This window comes from Mauremys mutica, chromosome 3 (assembly GCF_020497125.1).
Source record: "Mauremys mutica isolate MM-2020 ecotype Southern chromosome 3, ASM2049712v1, whole genome shotgun sequence".
Lineage (NCBI taxonomy): Eukaryota > Metazoa > Chordata > Testudines > Geoemydidae > Mauremys > Mauremys mutica.
This window is the reverse complement of record NC_059074.1, coordinates 118,159,885-118,176,143: the sequence shown is the minus strand read 5'-3', so window position 1 is coordinate 118,176,143 and position 16,259 is coordinate 118,159,885. Positions and strand designations below refer to the sequence as shown.

Genomic DNA, 16,259 nt, shown 5'->3' with positions numbered 1-16,259 from the left:
ATATAACATACATACTCAAAGACACACATGGCAATACTTAAAACACCTAAAGTGCTTGGGGATTTTTTCATAGCTGTTCAAATCACAGTTTCTGCTGTACGCAACAAACAAACAAAAAAAGGGGGGGGGGGGCTGTAAGAGATGGCTTACAGTTCATGGTACGAACAATTGTGGTATGCAATGAAATTCATGAAAAACCATGGAAGCAAAAGTGCAAGATTACTTTGTCTCATTTAAAGAGATATGTTTACTGTATAATATTCACAGAGATGCCACAGTACAAAAAGATATCTTTTTTAAAAGCCTATTTTCAGAGATTTGTCAAAGGTTTTACCTATGACTCCCACTGACTTTAGCTAGTGACAAGACTTAAAACTCCATGTGTATAGCTCTGAGACAGTCACTCACTTTGTTCAACAAATGCATGACTTCTGTGCAACTTCATTCTAAACATTCTCAATATAATATCATTGTTTTTAGTATCAAACAATTTAAGAAGTCATTCAGGATCAACATGCAAGATATTTATTTGAAGCATGCAAGAACAGAAATTATAATTTTTATTCCACTTTGCATCTTCCACCCTACTGAAATCAGTTTTAACAAAATAAATTTTGAATCTCACAATGCCATTTTTACAGGGTCTTTTACTCAGAATATATGCCATTTTTAATTGCCTCTTTCTTGCTTTATTGCTGTTGGGGGGACAATATTTGCCCTTCATGCCTACCTCTGCTTATTTATCAACCCACAAAAGGACCCAAGCATGGGCCTGAGTTTTGAATCTGAATTTTCGCCCCTTTAATGGGAAAAATGGAATTTAAGAGGAAGATGACAGTTGGGAAGGAGACGGAACATTGGGACTGGCTGGTTCCGTGGCAGTTGAACAGGAGGAGGAGGAGGAGGAGGAGGAAGAGGAGCGCAGGAAAGGTACCGTCACAGCATCCATCGCAGCTAGAAGCCCATGAGGAGGAGAGAGGCGGGGCAGAAGAGATGGTGGGAAACCAGGCAACACGTACAAGCAGGATCATGTCCGAGACAGTGGACATGACAGAGATGAAGAGGTAACCTGCACTGTGAGGGGAGACCGACAGATGGGCAGAGGGACACTCACCTGACTGGGTAAGCGCCCAGCTCCACATTACTGTGTCTGACTGCACTGAGGGTGGGAGGAGGAGGGCTGTACAAGGGTCTCCTCTATACCATTTCCTCCACACGACCAACCTGAGCAGGAGCCCTGAAGACATCCTGCCCCTACATGCACCCGGCTTGACCAAGTGAGACCCACTCAGTCCAATTCACATCAGCTTGTGCTCAAGCCAGGGATGTATGCCTCCCTTGTTCCTCCTGAAACCAGACTCCTGTGTATGATTCTGGGCTGTAATTAGTTTGGGTGAGATGTAAACAGGTTTGGGTCAATGCTACAAGTAATCAACACACCTGGAAACTACTTAATCAGGGAAGTCTTCTTTGTACATCTGCATAGTTATGTCTAGAAAACTTTAGCTGCGACAGGCACTGCAGAAATCTCAGGAGATGGTGAGGAACAGAACGGGAGACCAAATGTACAATAAGACAAAACTTACTACACTGCCACAGATTATTCCACTTACTGTCTGGGAGAGTGAGTTTCTTAAAGCATCTCTCCACCACAGAAAAGCTGTAATACCAATCAAGTATCTAGGAACAAGAATTATGATCCCGTTCTATCACCTATCGTTCTTAGGCTTCCTGCATTAAATACTGAAGTCTTATTGTGATAATATGATACCAAAATTCAGAGACACTTTTTATAACCCAGAAATTCTTTCAAAACAGCAAAATTACCATAGGCTTTTCTACACAGTGAAATTTACTGGCATAATTATACCAGTTTAACTCCCAGTATGGAAACTCTTATTTTGGTATAAAAGTGACTTTTTCTAGTTTAGCTTCTGTTGTTTTGGAAGCAGAATACATTAACCTGGGAAAAGGCACTCATTCTGGAATGAGCAGGTCACCATGGGGAGTTAGAGCAGTATAACTATAGAAGTATAATTATATCAGTATAGTTATGCTGGTAAATTTCCCCATGTAGACAAGCCCTAGGTCACTAGTTCAAATAAAATTTCTAGCAAAACAAATAGACACCAAATTCCATTAAAAATACATAATCACATAAATCAGTTTATTTTTTATACACTTTCTATATTTTTGAACGATGAATTACTGAAATTAGTCTTACTGTTTTCAAATATTTTTTTCTTCCAAAGCCATCTCATACAGTATTAAATTATTCCTCTGGTTGCAACATCATAAACTAACACTTTGAGAATGGCTGTGATATCTCCCACACAGATTTAGTTCCTCATAGCATAAAGCAAGTGGTGAGAAACAAGGTATAATGAAGGAGAAAGGTGCCGTTTACACATTTATTTGTTAGGCTAACACCTTCTGAAGTACACTGCCAGCTAGTTTAAACAGTCAGTGCTGCAATAATTTAGTCTCCATCCTTTTGACAATTTGATTCACACCTCATTTGCTACCAAAGTTAAAATATTTCAGTCAACCTTGAGAAACCAATCCTTTTTATTCCCCACAGAGAAGATGTATACAGTATATTTTTAAGAATTGTACCACTAGTTTGAGTTGAAGCTATAAACAGAGGTTCTTCAGAATTCTGCCATCTCAAACAATGATGGCTATCGGGTAGCCAAAAAATATAAATTAACACCAAATAAAATTTGTCACCATTTAATACAGGTGCTCTAACAAGAAAGTAAACAGTAATTCTAGCTTCATTATATACAAACATGGAAAGGCATAGACCTACTACATTCACCATATCTGTGAAATATGTATAGTGAAATTATTAAAAATAATGATGCTTTAATTTTAGGATTTCTATTTGCAAACAATATAATTAAGTCTTACAATACAGCTGAAAGACAGTTAAGCATTATTATACCCATTTTGCCGATGGATAAATGCCTACCCCAAAGAGAATTTTTTTCCTTTTAGAGATATATTATGTGGTGTTGTGAAGAATTTTATCTTTAGGAAATACATTGTGTATATTAATTTTGTTATTTGGATTACATCTCTAATGACCCTGAAAGTGGTTTGTTAGGGCCAATAAGAGTGCGCCAACAAACAGTGCATGAAGAGTGAGTGATGAATTACATAGCAAGTGATATGAAACCAATTTTTCTGTCACCATTTGCAAGTTTAAATTTTGCATTGGCATGTGCAAATTTTATGTACACAAATTCAGAAGTAAATTCATCAGAAACCTCAGCCCAGGGTTTCCAAAGCTACAGATATGCATCTTGTGGTGTTCTGCATTTTAAAAAACAAAAGTATGGTTATCACTGTTAAAAGGAAATTTTAAAAATTTAAAACAGGAGGAAAAATAGTAGAAGATATGTTTGAGTGGATATTCCAAAAAGGAGGGGAGGTTTTTTTTCCAATTTCCTTGCAAGCTTGAAGAGTTATCTTCAGCTATTTAAAAATAATCATAAATTTCAATGTTTTAATAAGATATTGTTGGAAGGAAGGTTGGCCTTGTGAACTGTGATTGAGATTTGGGTTCTCTTGCCAACTCTATCACAGACTTACTGTGTGACCCTTGGATAAGTCATTTGGAGCCTGATTTTCAAAGGCTGCAAGTCCAGTGAAGCAAATGAGAGTTCTGGATGCTCAGGATCTTGCCCATTCTGTACCTTGCCTTCTCATCTGTTAAATGGGGATAACAACTCCCTTCCCCACAGCAGTGTTGAGAAGTTAGACCCATTCATGGTTGTAAAGTGCTTTTAGAGTCTTGGATGCAAGGAGCTATAGCAGCGCAAAGTATTATTATTGAGTGCTCAGATACTGTGTAAAATTAACATTTATCTGAACAAAACAAAAACCCATAAACACTGAAGAAGAGCTCTGTGTAGCACAGAAGCTTGTCTCTTTCAGCAACAGAAGTTGATCCAATGAAAGGTATTATTTCATCCATCTTGTCCACAAAAGCAGTCTTTCCTCTGGCAGATTCTAGCTTGACACCACACAAAGTGCACATATTTCAAATTAGTTTAATAGTATTTTGCTACTGTTCACAAATAAATATTCTACACTGGTTAGGGATGGAGGACATTCACTTGATTCAGCTCCTTCCTTGCTGACCTGTCACTAAAAGGTTTACTACCATGAGCTCAATCTCTGAACCTTGGGAGTCAAAAAAAGCTGCCTGCTCTGTAAAAGAGATGTCTAGATCGTCTGCTGAATGTCTGAATAGTGAGCTAAAAAAATCCAAACACATTCAAGATTCCTTACGTATTCCCAAGCATTGAATCTGAAAGTGACAGCCAACACATGCTACAGGCTGCTAGGTAGGGAATGACAGTCTGAGAAATTGACAGGATTTAAAAAGAGGTGAGGGATAGAGACAGCATGGCAGGCATCAGAGAAGATGTGTATCCTAATTTCTAGAAAGAGAATTTTAGCTACGTTTTCCCACCTTTGCCACCTGGTTTAGGGGCAACTTTGCAAGTCTGTGGCAATGTCACCTTGGCCTACAGATTTCAAGAAAGATTAAATGCCAAAATATAGAAACACCAAAAGGCTAGATTTCATTATCCCATGTATTTCAACAACACAGACTGCTCCACTTTGCAGTCCCACTTCTACTCTTCCTCCTTTTCCTTCCTCCATCCAATGAAGTGATGAAAATGATAAATACTAAATATGATGAAAGCACTTCACTTAATCACCAGAGTCCATAATTGTATTATTTACAACTAACAAAAGATAAGCGAGGTATGACTAGACACCTCATACCAAAAGGTGAGCAACTACTGTATCCAACAAATGTTTGTCCATTGAGCATTTTGAGATCAAAAGGGACTCCATAATATTTGGAAAGTCAAACGCATTACAAAAATAAAGCTTACTGGAAATACAACTCAAAGAAACTTGCTCTCAGCCATAACTGAGGAAGAAAAAAAACCAATGCTAGCACAAAATAAGAGGAGGAAGGGGGAAAGATACAGTATCCCTCTGAGAACAGAAATTAACATGGACAATATTTTGATCACACTGTCTGATTTTAAGAGCAAGGCCAGATCCTGCAAGCAGTCCACTCAGCAGGAGAGAGATCCTAAAGATCAACAAAAAAACCCTCATTTTTCTCTGACACTAATCCAGCTATGTGAGCAAGACAGGAAGAGTTTGACCATACTTGGAAAAAGCCTTTCCTGAAAGGGTAGGCAGGGAGAAGACAAAAAAAGAAAAGAGGTCAAGGTCTGTATTTTTTCCAAGTTAAAGACAGATTATCATCAAAAGGTAAAGGACACATCTTCAGGGACTGAGCTAAGGTCTGACAATTGCTGCCCCCTATAAAGTACAAAAAAATAATTGGTGGAATCTGAGGAAGATTAGGAAATACACCATGAGAAGAAACTGGCTTTGTAATTTTTCATTGTTATTTGATTCCTTAAGAGTTTTTGTTAAGTAAAGTTAGAATTACCTTTCTCATATAAGAGTACAATGGAAAAGTTTTGAGGCCTGCAAAGAAATTATGATTGTAAGCGGAAATTGATTGTGGATAAATTATAAAGCTGGAACTGTTTTTATTTATTATTATTATTATTTCCGGGGACATATGATGGGAAGTAAAATAAGCTTTAATATGCTCCATGCATTGTGGTAACTTACAGGGTCTCAAAGAAAAATTAGAATGATGAAAAACAAACATTTTTGGCCAGTTTGCTCCTCTTTCAGAGATCTGGGCAACTGTTATTTAGGGACCAGAGGGAAGAAAAGATATGATGCGAGGAGAAGCAGCTGACTTTGCTTAAGGTTCTGAGTTCCAAATCTAATGTAGAGGATAAAGTGGAGAAGAAATCCAGGAGTCCTCTATGAAAACAGTCCTAAATAACATTTAAAATGCCTAACTTTTGCGGGGGTGTCCATGCACAGGAAGACAATACATAGCACATGGTGGGCACTATGGAATTCAGATAATAATGAAAATCTGCAATAGTCTTTTCCTCTCCTCATTCCCAGTCTTTTCTTTACTTATTTCCAGACTCACTACCTTGCTTCCCTCCCTCCATCCTTTTCCTAATTTTCCTACATTAGGTAAGAGAAGCTCGGGTTTTCCCAGCTCTCCTTTTAAGGCAAATGTAGACAAAAGGTTTTTGATGACAGACTGAAATTTCTGGTAAAATGGAATGTCTCCCTCTCACGTCTCCATCTATTTCTCCTTGCTTTTTGTTTCACTCTCCTCTTGTTCCCTTTTTATTTTTTTCTTCTTCTCTCTCTATTCCATTGTTTGTCTTCTCAAAGTCTTCATCCCACTCATACTTTCACAGATAATTATTTCTATAAAGTTTCTCTTCTCCATCACCACAGATAACTATTTGTATTACACCACCTGTTGCACTACCACATCCTGAAGAACATTCAATTAATGCTCTGATTCCCACTCTGTCACAGCCAGTACAGGGCACAGAAGCAGCCCTACAAGCCCAGACCTATCAACAGACTCATATAGGCTGAGACCATTTTCATTTTTAAAAACCTGCCACAATGAAATGTCCAGGACTATGGCTCCTGCTGTCTGAGGATTTTTCTGAAATGTAATTAAGACCTCCCACCACTAGAAGTGGTTATATTGGGTTATGCAAGAGGCTAAGTAGTAAATGCCCCGCTTCAAAAAAATAATTCTGTACCTCAGCCACTTTTGTGCTCCTGCTAGCACAGAAAAGCATAGCCAAAGACAGGTCAGAAGTTGCAAGGGGTCCAGGGAACAGTCACAAGCCATATTCTTCTTGGACATAGAGCCTTATTAGCCCATCCTTGCTAACTCTGCAATGGCAGGGGCCCAGGGCTGAGTAGGGATGGTCACCTAACATAATCCATTGCTGCAAAGACTGGGATCATGGAGTATGAGAAGGGACTCACCGTTCCCATTAATTTCAAGGGGGAGGGGAGAAGAAAGAAATGGCGTCAGAAATGCAGAGACATAAAATTAGAAGAGACAAAGGGGGATGAAAAATAACTCTCAGAAGGGAGGAAAAACAGCACGACCTTGGGAAGGAAAGGAAAGAGACAGATAAAGACGATCAGCAAATTAAATCTCTCACTCCTTGGAAAGGGAAATATAATAGGAGAGAAGGCTTGAGCCAACCCAACCCACAGCAAGGCTGGCAGACAGCAGTGTTCCTGGAAAATGCCAAAGAGGGGAATGGATACACCACCTTTTCTTGAACACATCAAATGATTTCTTCCCCCTATAAGTAAAGAGCTCTAGGTAAGAAGAATCTTCAGAGTCATGGAGATGGATCAGTCACAGGGAACAGGAGAGTAGCTCATTAGTTTTGATCTGACTCCAAACTTCTGAGCTCTTTGGGGCAGGAACTGTCTTCTTGTTAAATGATTAGGCAACACCTAAAACAATGGGGTCTTGGATCATGGCTGCAGTTCCTAGGTATTACCGCAATACAAAAATGGACATTTATCTAAACCTAAAACCGTCCAGGACCCTGAATTAAGATGTTTACCAAACAAATATTCTGATATTCACCAGAATACACAAAAAACCCTAGTGGTCCCCAGATCTTCGTTTATTTGAAGAATTGTCTCTGGACATTTATTTTAAATCCCAGTACTCTAGGAACTGCATGAAACCACTCCTACAACACGGACAGCCTCAGCAACAGATTGCTCTCTGTAGTGACCAACCCCTTCTCTTCAGAGGAAGTACTAAATTAAATTGGGAGATTTTCTTCTGAATTATTTGAAGTGTTTTCTTTTTCACTATGATTGGACTTCAGTCACTGTAGTTGCTATTTACATTATTTATTATCGGCATAGCACCTATAAGCCCTAGTCTTAGACCAGAACCCCATCAGAACTTTTATTTTAAAATCTGGTTATGGGCTTTATTAGCCAGGCAAAATAGGAGTATACTATTAAAAACTCCACAAGGTAAATTTCTGTATAAAAATATTTCACTATAGTTACATATTGCAGTAAAATATATTCGAGCTACATGTACAATCAGCCAAAATCCCAGAGATCTCTATTGTGTAATACTAGCTCTGGCTGATTAACAGAAAATTAATTTACACCATGCATGAGGCTATCACAAATCATACAGTACACATTAATTTCATGTTTTAAAGCAGAGAGAGAAAATGATTCTTAAGAGAAAGTGATTGCATACATACCTCTTCATTGGTAACAGACTATCCTATTTTTTACATGTGGAAATTAATGCTTTTATAATTTAAAAATTAAAAAGATCCTTTAAAAAAAATCTTTAAAATACTCAAATTTGCATGATTTTCTAACACTTAAAATCAGATTCTACATAGAATGTAAAGGTGGGGAGAAACAAGCTTCAAATTATTAATAGTAAAAGGTTATAAAAGAAAATCTTGTTAGGGGATGCCGCTAAGCATTATACAGTCAAGAATTCTCACTCAAAATAAACAAAATATTCCCCAAACTTATCTCTTTACACTTGTTTTTCATAGCATCTAAATCAGCAGTTTATCTGTATCACTGAATTATTCCATTCTCTACAAGGTAAGAAAGCTGCTTGTCTGTATATACTGCCTCTGTGTGTTATCTATATGCATTCCATTTGAATCCAATTTCCTTGCATTACCTCTGCCCAGGTCAGGGATGAATGGCTGTCAAATTCCCTGAGGAATAAAAAGAAAAACCCTTTCTTCCTGAGGCAGCAAGTTTCAATTCACAGAGCACATGGCTAATCTACATATGTGAAGGTCATGGCACTTCAGTCAAAGAGGTTAAGAATGGAACAGTTCACGTAAGGGGCTGTCTTAAACATCTTGGCGTGGTGCCCAACAAGTGAAATTGTTGAAAAGCAATAGATAGCTTCTGGCAGCAGTGAGGGGGAAAATATTTTGATCATGTGATGCCATACAAACTAACTAGTTTGCTTCATGTGTGAAACTTTTATGCACAGTACAAAATACCAAATTTGGAATCAACTCCAGATTCCAGCCTACTTTCTTTGGCTACATTACCTACTTTTGAAAAAATATGAACTGTATTTAGCATTATTTTAGGATACAAATTCCTGAAGCCAGGTTAAAAAAACAAACATATTAACAGTACATATAACAAACCTTTACAGCCAAGTGACTATTAACTATATATTACCAGAGGATTTCATCTCCACCAAACATAGGAAAGCAAGAAACTATTTATGCCACAGAAATCTACTGCATCTTTTCATTTATTAGCAGAACTATAAAATTATATTAAATCTGGCAAGCAAAATTAATTTTTCATTGCTAGTACTCTACTAAAGTTTGCTCAACTCCAATGCCAAATATATTTATTTTTCACAGGTCACGCAAAGTAATTTTGTATTTGAGACTGCCATAGAGGCAGAATTATTTATCTCCCCCATTCACGTTGAAAATAAAATTTAAAAAAAAAACAAACACTGTAAAAGGACCTATACTACCTATTTCTTTCTCAGGAGCTTTGCTTAGGTAAGGAGTAGTGAGTAGGATCAGAAAAGCAGGAGAATTATTTTCTGCAAACAACCTTGATTGAAGGTAAAGTAAAGCCTCAGTATTTAGTATTTTATATAAACAAAGAAGACTCAAATGTTCACAATACAAATTGTTACACATGAAATACACAGCTCCATCCATATTTCCATTTGAATCAAGGTTTCAAATAAAACCAGAAAATTCCTTAAACGCTGTCAAAACAAACCTCTTTATCTCTATTTTTAACCTTAAAAAAATACAATTTAGGTACTACAACTCAGTCTTGTTTTCAAAAGAAAATTTCAAAGCTGATGTTTCAGTATCTCGCTTACAAATAAATTAGTCTGACAATCTAATCAACTAATACAATCAATTTATATTGAACAACTGGTCCCAGATCCTTTCCAAGAAAGGAAAGCATCTAGTCCCTAACCCGTCTTCTTTCTCTTGTTGCAAAATATGACAACTGGCTGGTTGAATTAAGCTAATATACAACTGAATAATATTTTACATTTAAATAGCACCTTTTATTCAAGGAACTCAAAGCACTTCACAAAAGCATAAATATTATCTTTTTATACCTGGGGAAACTGAGGCACGCTGATGTTAAACCAATTCTCTTAAGACAATCAGTGGAGAGTTGCAACAGAATTCAGGATTCCTGACTCCATCTCTATTTAATGCCATCTTTCTAAAGCTACACAAAACTTATTTAAAATGGCCAAACTCACTTCTCGTGTAAATCAGCACTATTCCACTAATGTCAATGGGAATTGCACTGGTTTATGCCAACAATGAATTGGCTATAGCCACATGGGGACTGGAACTGTAATAACACAACTCCATGTTTTAAAATGGTGGTCGCTTGCAGGGTTTTTCTAACCTGATTTTCCTTATCTCCTCACACCAAGAACCATATCAGAACTGTATTTAAAGGGTCTTTCTGCACAGACCAGTCTATAATTGTTATAACAATCCAATCCCCTCTATCTCATAACATAATTCAGTCTTCTTTAAAATGGGACCAAATAGTGTTTTAGCTGTGTAATCAAACTGGGCTACTGCCCTGGACTTTACAGGGCAATTAGATTGATTCAACAACAATTATGTAATGGTTCTAATACTTATGTTCACAAGCAAAATTATGTAATAATACAAACCCCCAAAATGATAGATATGCTTTTGCATAAGAAGGTCCTTAAACACAATTCAGACACAGTTCTCAGAAAAAAAATAATCCTGTACTCAATGATTAAGGGAAATGGACTACTACTCTACTAGGCAGAGACAGGGGTGCAAAAGAAAGGGGCAGCAATTAATTTCTGTGCTCAAACCCCTGCTTACCAAGTCCAAAGCAAAAGTGTATCTGACCAGTAATGCCCAAATTAGAGAGAACGGAAAATGATAAATGGGTTGCATCCTTCTATAGACATTCAATCTTCCTTAACTAACAGCTACTGCCAAAATCACTATGCTTTAAGTGCAAGATGCTACATGAAGGGTACATGAAATGCTGATAACTCTGCACTGAATAAGGTCCCCTCAAATATTTGGGGAACCAAGAACTAAATTCATATCACAGATTAGACTTTCTGCACAGAAACTTAGTAGTAGCCACACCACTGCTATTATCTCTAGGTTTGGTATTGGATAAAATAGCTGGCATTTCCAGAGCACAAAGATGCCAAACAAAGATTTAACAAGAATTTTAATGAAGATGTAAAGGTAAAACCCTTGTACACTGTCTCCCGGACAGTGATTCTGTGAAAGATGGGTTTACAGTTTTCTAAACATCTGCAGATGACCAAGGATCTTTAAACAGAAGATATGAAGTTTGTTGGATGGAAAGGTGCTTAAGGTGCTGTGTTCCTGAGATAAGTTAAGTTGCCATGTGAAGGAGGCTTTTAAAGAAGATATAATAACCACGATTAGTATATACAAGAAGCTGGAGTTAAAGTTAGAGTTGAAGGCAGAGGGGGGGAAAAAAGGAAATCTCATCTGCATCTCATCTTAAAAAATGAGATGGCTGTGGATGTAGTTAGGTGCTTCAAGATTTTCTTGTATATCCTCATTAAATAAAAACTTCCCTTTCAAAAGACATATATTGTCTTGGACATAAAGCTGTGTGTGTCAGGCTTTTCATCAAACTCCAAGTTACAGCACACATAGCATCAATTAAAAGTGTGATTTTACTCTGAAAAGTAACTTGCAAGATGGCATTATGGGGTATTATGTACACTATCTCTCACTGATTTCTGTATCAAGTTTGTTCAGCTTACACTTTATTTACCATAAACTCACCATGAACTCTGAAAGATATTCTGGATTCTTTCCGCTTTTTACATCATTAGAAATGGAAATTCTATAGTCCAAACTAAGCCCTCAGGATACACCTGTCCAACCCAAATTTCCTCAGATTTTGCCCTCAGTGATACCCGTACAAACGCTAAGGTTTTGCACAGACATCAGTAAGGGCATAATCATAAAACAGTGCAAGACAGACAACTTATGTACACGCATTATTATTTAGAATTCAAGATGACAATACAGACATGAAGTCATTTTCTTTTCCTATTGCCTGAATAATGTCTGTGAAGACATACCACACTGAAGCTTGATACCCACATTATTTTTAGATCAGTTTTCAAAATAAATTTGAAAACCACCAAGGTACATTGGCAATTTAAGTTTTAATTCATTTAGGGCCTCACCAAATCCTACCAAAAAAATTATTGAGTACTATGTAAACCCCCACCCCACCCCGAAATCTGAATATTGTAAACAATACAATGCTGAAACATAGTCTGGCAAGTTAGCCTACCACATCTTAATACTACTGGGAGCTGAAATCCTCCAGCCTTGAGCATGCATGCACAGTGAGTGTAGTAACACTGCTTTACACATCCACAGAGAATCTTTAGAGCCTCCTGATAAATGGCACATTTTAAAAAGATATTGAAATGCAAGACTGTACCCATGTCCTAACAAGCTGAGGACAGTTATGTGGACTGAAGTATAAATAAAATACTGTCACTTAAAATATTACTGGTGAGAATTTCAGGATATCCATACTTGATTTTATATGCTTTGCAGGTACAATAGCAAAAGAAAGAAAAATAGAACTTTAAATTATCATTCAAACTTATTTTAGTCATTAGAATTAATCTAGTTTTAACTTACTTTTTAAAAAACATTGTATTCCAAATGAGAATGTCAGGTAACCTATGTTTGACCATCAGCAATCAGTCCAGTTGGCAATCTCAAAAAAATTAATTATATATGCATCCAGGAATAAAAATACTACAACAGTATAAACGTATTAGCTTTCCTTCCCATAGACTTAGATCAAAATGCCAGAAACACATTAATTGGCTATTCAGTTGTACAAGTCTAATGTGAAGGAGGAGGTAATAATATAGTATACTGGTATGCACCACTTTTATTTATCGTACCTCATACACAGAGTCCTATTCTTCAATTTGCAAACATAATGATCACTACAGAAACCAGTAAGTGAACACCAAACCACAAGTGTCAAATATATAATCACAGTACAAAAGAGATGCTACTAATTCACACTACTGCTCTCTGCTATTTCTAGGTAGAGAATGTATAACAGCAAACTGTTTGCGAATAAACATATGGGCAGAAAGGAAGTCTATTCTCCCATTAATGTACAGAGAAGCTATGCACCACACTGACAGTTGTCTATCAGCCCCCAGACACAGGGCCCAATCCTGCAGTCCTTACTCAGACAACACTCCCCTTTAAAGGCAATGCAACTGGCATAAGAAGAGCTGCAGACTCAGGCCCATTCTGAGTTTATGGGGAAAATAATTCCCATAGGGAGAGAAACTATTAATTTTCAAACAAACAAATCAGCTGTTCCTCTACATTGATTTTTTCCTAACAACTGGTAAATATCAAGTACAACCCAGATAATACTGAAAAGGCCAAGTTCTCTCTCTCTCTCGATATATATAGATATATAGACATATATATACACACACATACATTATTTTTATATAGACATAGAGAGAGAAAGCAAGTGCAGAACTTATATGTGTGTGTGTGTGGTGCGTGTCTCTCTCTCTCACACACACACACACACACCCTGGAATGAAACTCAAAATATAGAATAAATAGGGTCATTTGATTACAAATTTGAGTTATACTGTCAATAAACTGGTCAATAATTAAACAGATGGCTTATAGGATTTCATCACTCCCCCTTAACTGTGATACCATATAACTTATTATTCATAACCAATTAATTTTGCATTAACTGTATCCAGTAGCTTTGAATATTTGTGCTTCCTCCCTTCTTCTGCAATGAGAGGCCTGTTCTTCAAGCTGCATGTCTCATCTCTGTTTCAGGCAAGTAGATTAAATGAAGCAGAAGCAAAATTTCCTTAAATGATTTAATAGGTTAGACAGGCGGACATTTCAGCTCGTAGTGGGAATCTATTGCCCTGGATACTAAGAAAAGTACCTTCCTATAGGCAATAATGTCCTCATCGTGCCGCTTCAGGTATTGTAACCCATTGTTCACAGAGCAATAGTTTATATATGTTTAGAGTCAAATCATCACTAGCATACTGACGCTCAGACTTGGTAGTAGTGTACACATATATGCAGCAAAGTATTACAAAAAAAATCAAAGAAACACTATACTCAAATGCTACAGGAAAGGTTCTATTTCTCACTTATTTAAAAAAATGTACAATTTCTACAACCACTGAAATAAGGTACCAAAAGAATTAAAGATCTATAAAAAGAAATAACTGTACCAGCAACTAAAATAATTATTTTCTACTCCGTATAATCTATTTTCCTTTAAAAAAAATTCAAACCAGCAAATTTTCTTTTACCATCAGGCCAGATAATACACACAGTAAAACCGTAATTAAAAAGGAACAAAAATATTCCTGATGAATGACTTCTCTTTATTACAAACATTATAGGAAATATCAAAAGACAGTAACTTGGTACACTGTGTCTTATAATTCACAACCTACATGTATATCATATAATACCAAAACGAAACAAATAATGTGTAACTGTGGAACAAGACATAGACCCATAAATATAAAATGTATTAACAAGGGTCATACTGAAGATATTATGAATTTAGTCTCAATTATGATAAAAAAAATCTTGTACAATTTCTGCCACACACACACACAAAATCACACTCAGAAGTAAAGTGTGCCTACATCTGTCCCAATACATTTTTTGCTAGATTTTAAAGCTGTAAATTTTAAACTACCTATGTTTAAAAGCAAGCTGAGAATGCAAACCTTGTTTAATTAACTGTGAAAGGTTATGCATATGAAGCTTCATTATTTTATGGTTCCTTATGACCCTTTTACCAATCCAAATTAAAAAAGGGAAAAAAATAACATTCATGAAATTCTTATTTCCCCATCTGAAATAGCAAGGAAAAAAACACAATAGAAAGTAAAACACTGCAGTAATGGTCTGTAGACAAAAGACAAACATTTTCAGTCTGTCCAAGGTTCACATTATTAAGGTCAGTCCATCATTCACTACAAAAACCAATATCTGCTCTAGGACATGCTCATTTTAAAATTTCTTTTACAGTAAAATACAACAACTGACTAGTGTCACAAAGAGTATACACCTGTACTTACTTCTATTAGTCCTAATTCTTAAAACCTATTAAAAGACTTCACTGTTATTAAAAACAAAATTTTGTGGAGGGAGAAGGAACCCCACAAAACTTGAATGCATTATCACTCCTTTTTAAACAATTTACTTTCCTATGGAGAATTCAAGCATAAGATCATTATGTATTTGTATACAAAAATAATTAGATTAAATATTATTCCTTGATATATCTTTCCCTCCAAACAATTCAAATGTAAAACAGATTTTTTTTACGTATCTGAATTCATAACGATTATATAAAAATCACTGATAGTTTGAATGGCTTCTCCCTTTTTTATAAGCTGCTATATATGTTCATATACAGGGTGCCACAAATAAATAAAAAACCCAAGCTACAAACACAGGGCTATGACCACTGTAAATGTTAGACACCAGAATAAACTGAGAACGTAGGATGATCTTTAAATTAAGATTAAATCACAAAAATATCTAGTTTCCTTTCGTAACTAGCACATTTTTACATTAAAATATGTTTAGAAAGAGGCATAAAGGTTCAAATAAATACCACTTGAAATTACTGAATCCTCATCCAAGCCATGATATTATATTTTTGTCTGCAAGTCTGATTTGCTATAAAAATAAAGGAATATTAAATCTAAAATCAACACCCAGAAAAACCATCACCTAACAGAATTAAAAAAATAAATAAGATGCCACTGGCTTTTCACTATACTGTTCACAAGCATAATTTTTGTTGAGGCACATGAAACCTCCACTGTATAAATATGGTTGCTCATTGTTTCAGCTTCTTCTAATAATGTTTAACTTTTGCATCTGCGAGCAATACTGCTCAGTTATTATTTGTGGCAAGAATTTTTGTGACTGTACTGCTCAGCACTTCTATTTACATCAGCAGTGCTAAATGCCCAATGGTGAGAGAGGAGCCAATCAGATGGCAGATTAGATGTCAACTCAGAGGCAGCTGTCTGGAGACTATTACAGCCAGTTTACCTCCACAATTCAAATTCCAAACCTTGCAAAGGAGATCAAGTCACTCTTTAGGCTCAGACTGCTAGCAAGAAACGTGGAGTACAGACCATTTCCTAACCAACTCCTATAACTTTG

The 16,259-nt window shown here is 36.3% G+C and overlaps 1 protein-coding gene and 1 long non-coding RNA gene across 12 annotated transcripts in view; one reads left to right on the top strand and one right to left on the bottom strand.

Moving 5' to 3' along the window:
* Positions 1–16,259, bottom strand: part of ARID1B (AT-rich interaction domain 1B) — a 413,974-nt gene that overhangs the window by 394,702 nt on the left and 3,013 nt on the right. The gene's annotated exons all lie outside the window — the stretch shown is intronic.
* The window catches only part of LOC123366318, a 137,155-nt gene continuing 121,793 nt past the window's right edge, over positions 898–16,259 (top strand). For both annotated transcript variants that reach the window (XR_006578036.1, XR_006578035.1), the window contains exon 1: positions 898–1,122. This is a non-coding gene — a long non-coding RNA (uncharacterized LOC123366318). The remainder of the gene's footprint in view (positions 1,123–16,259) is intronic.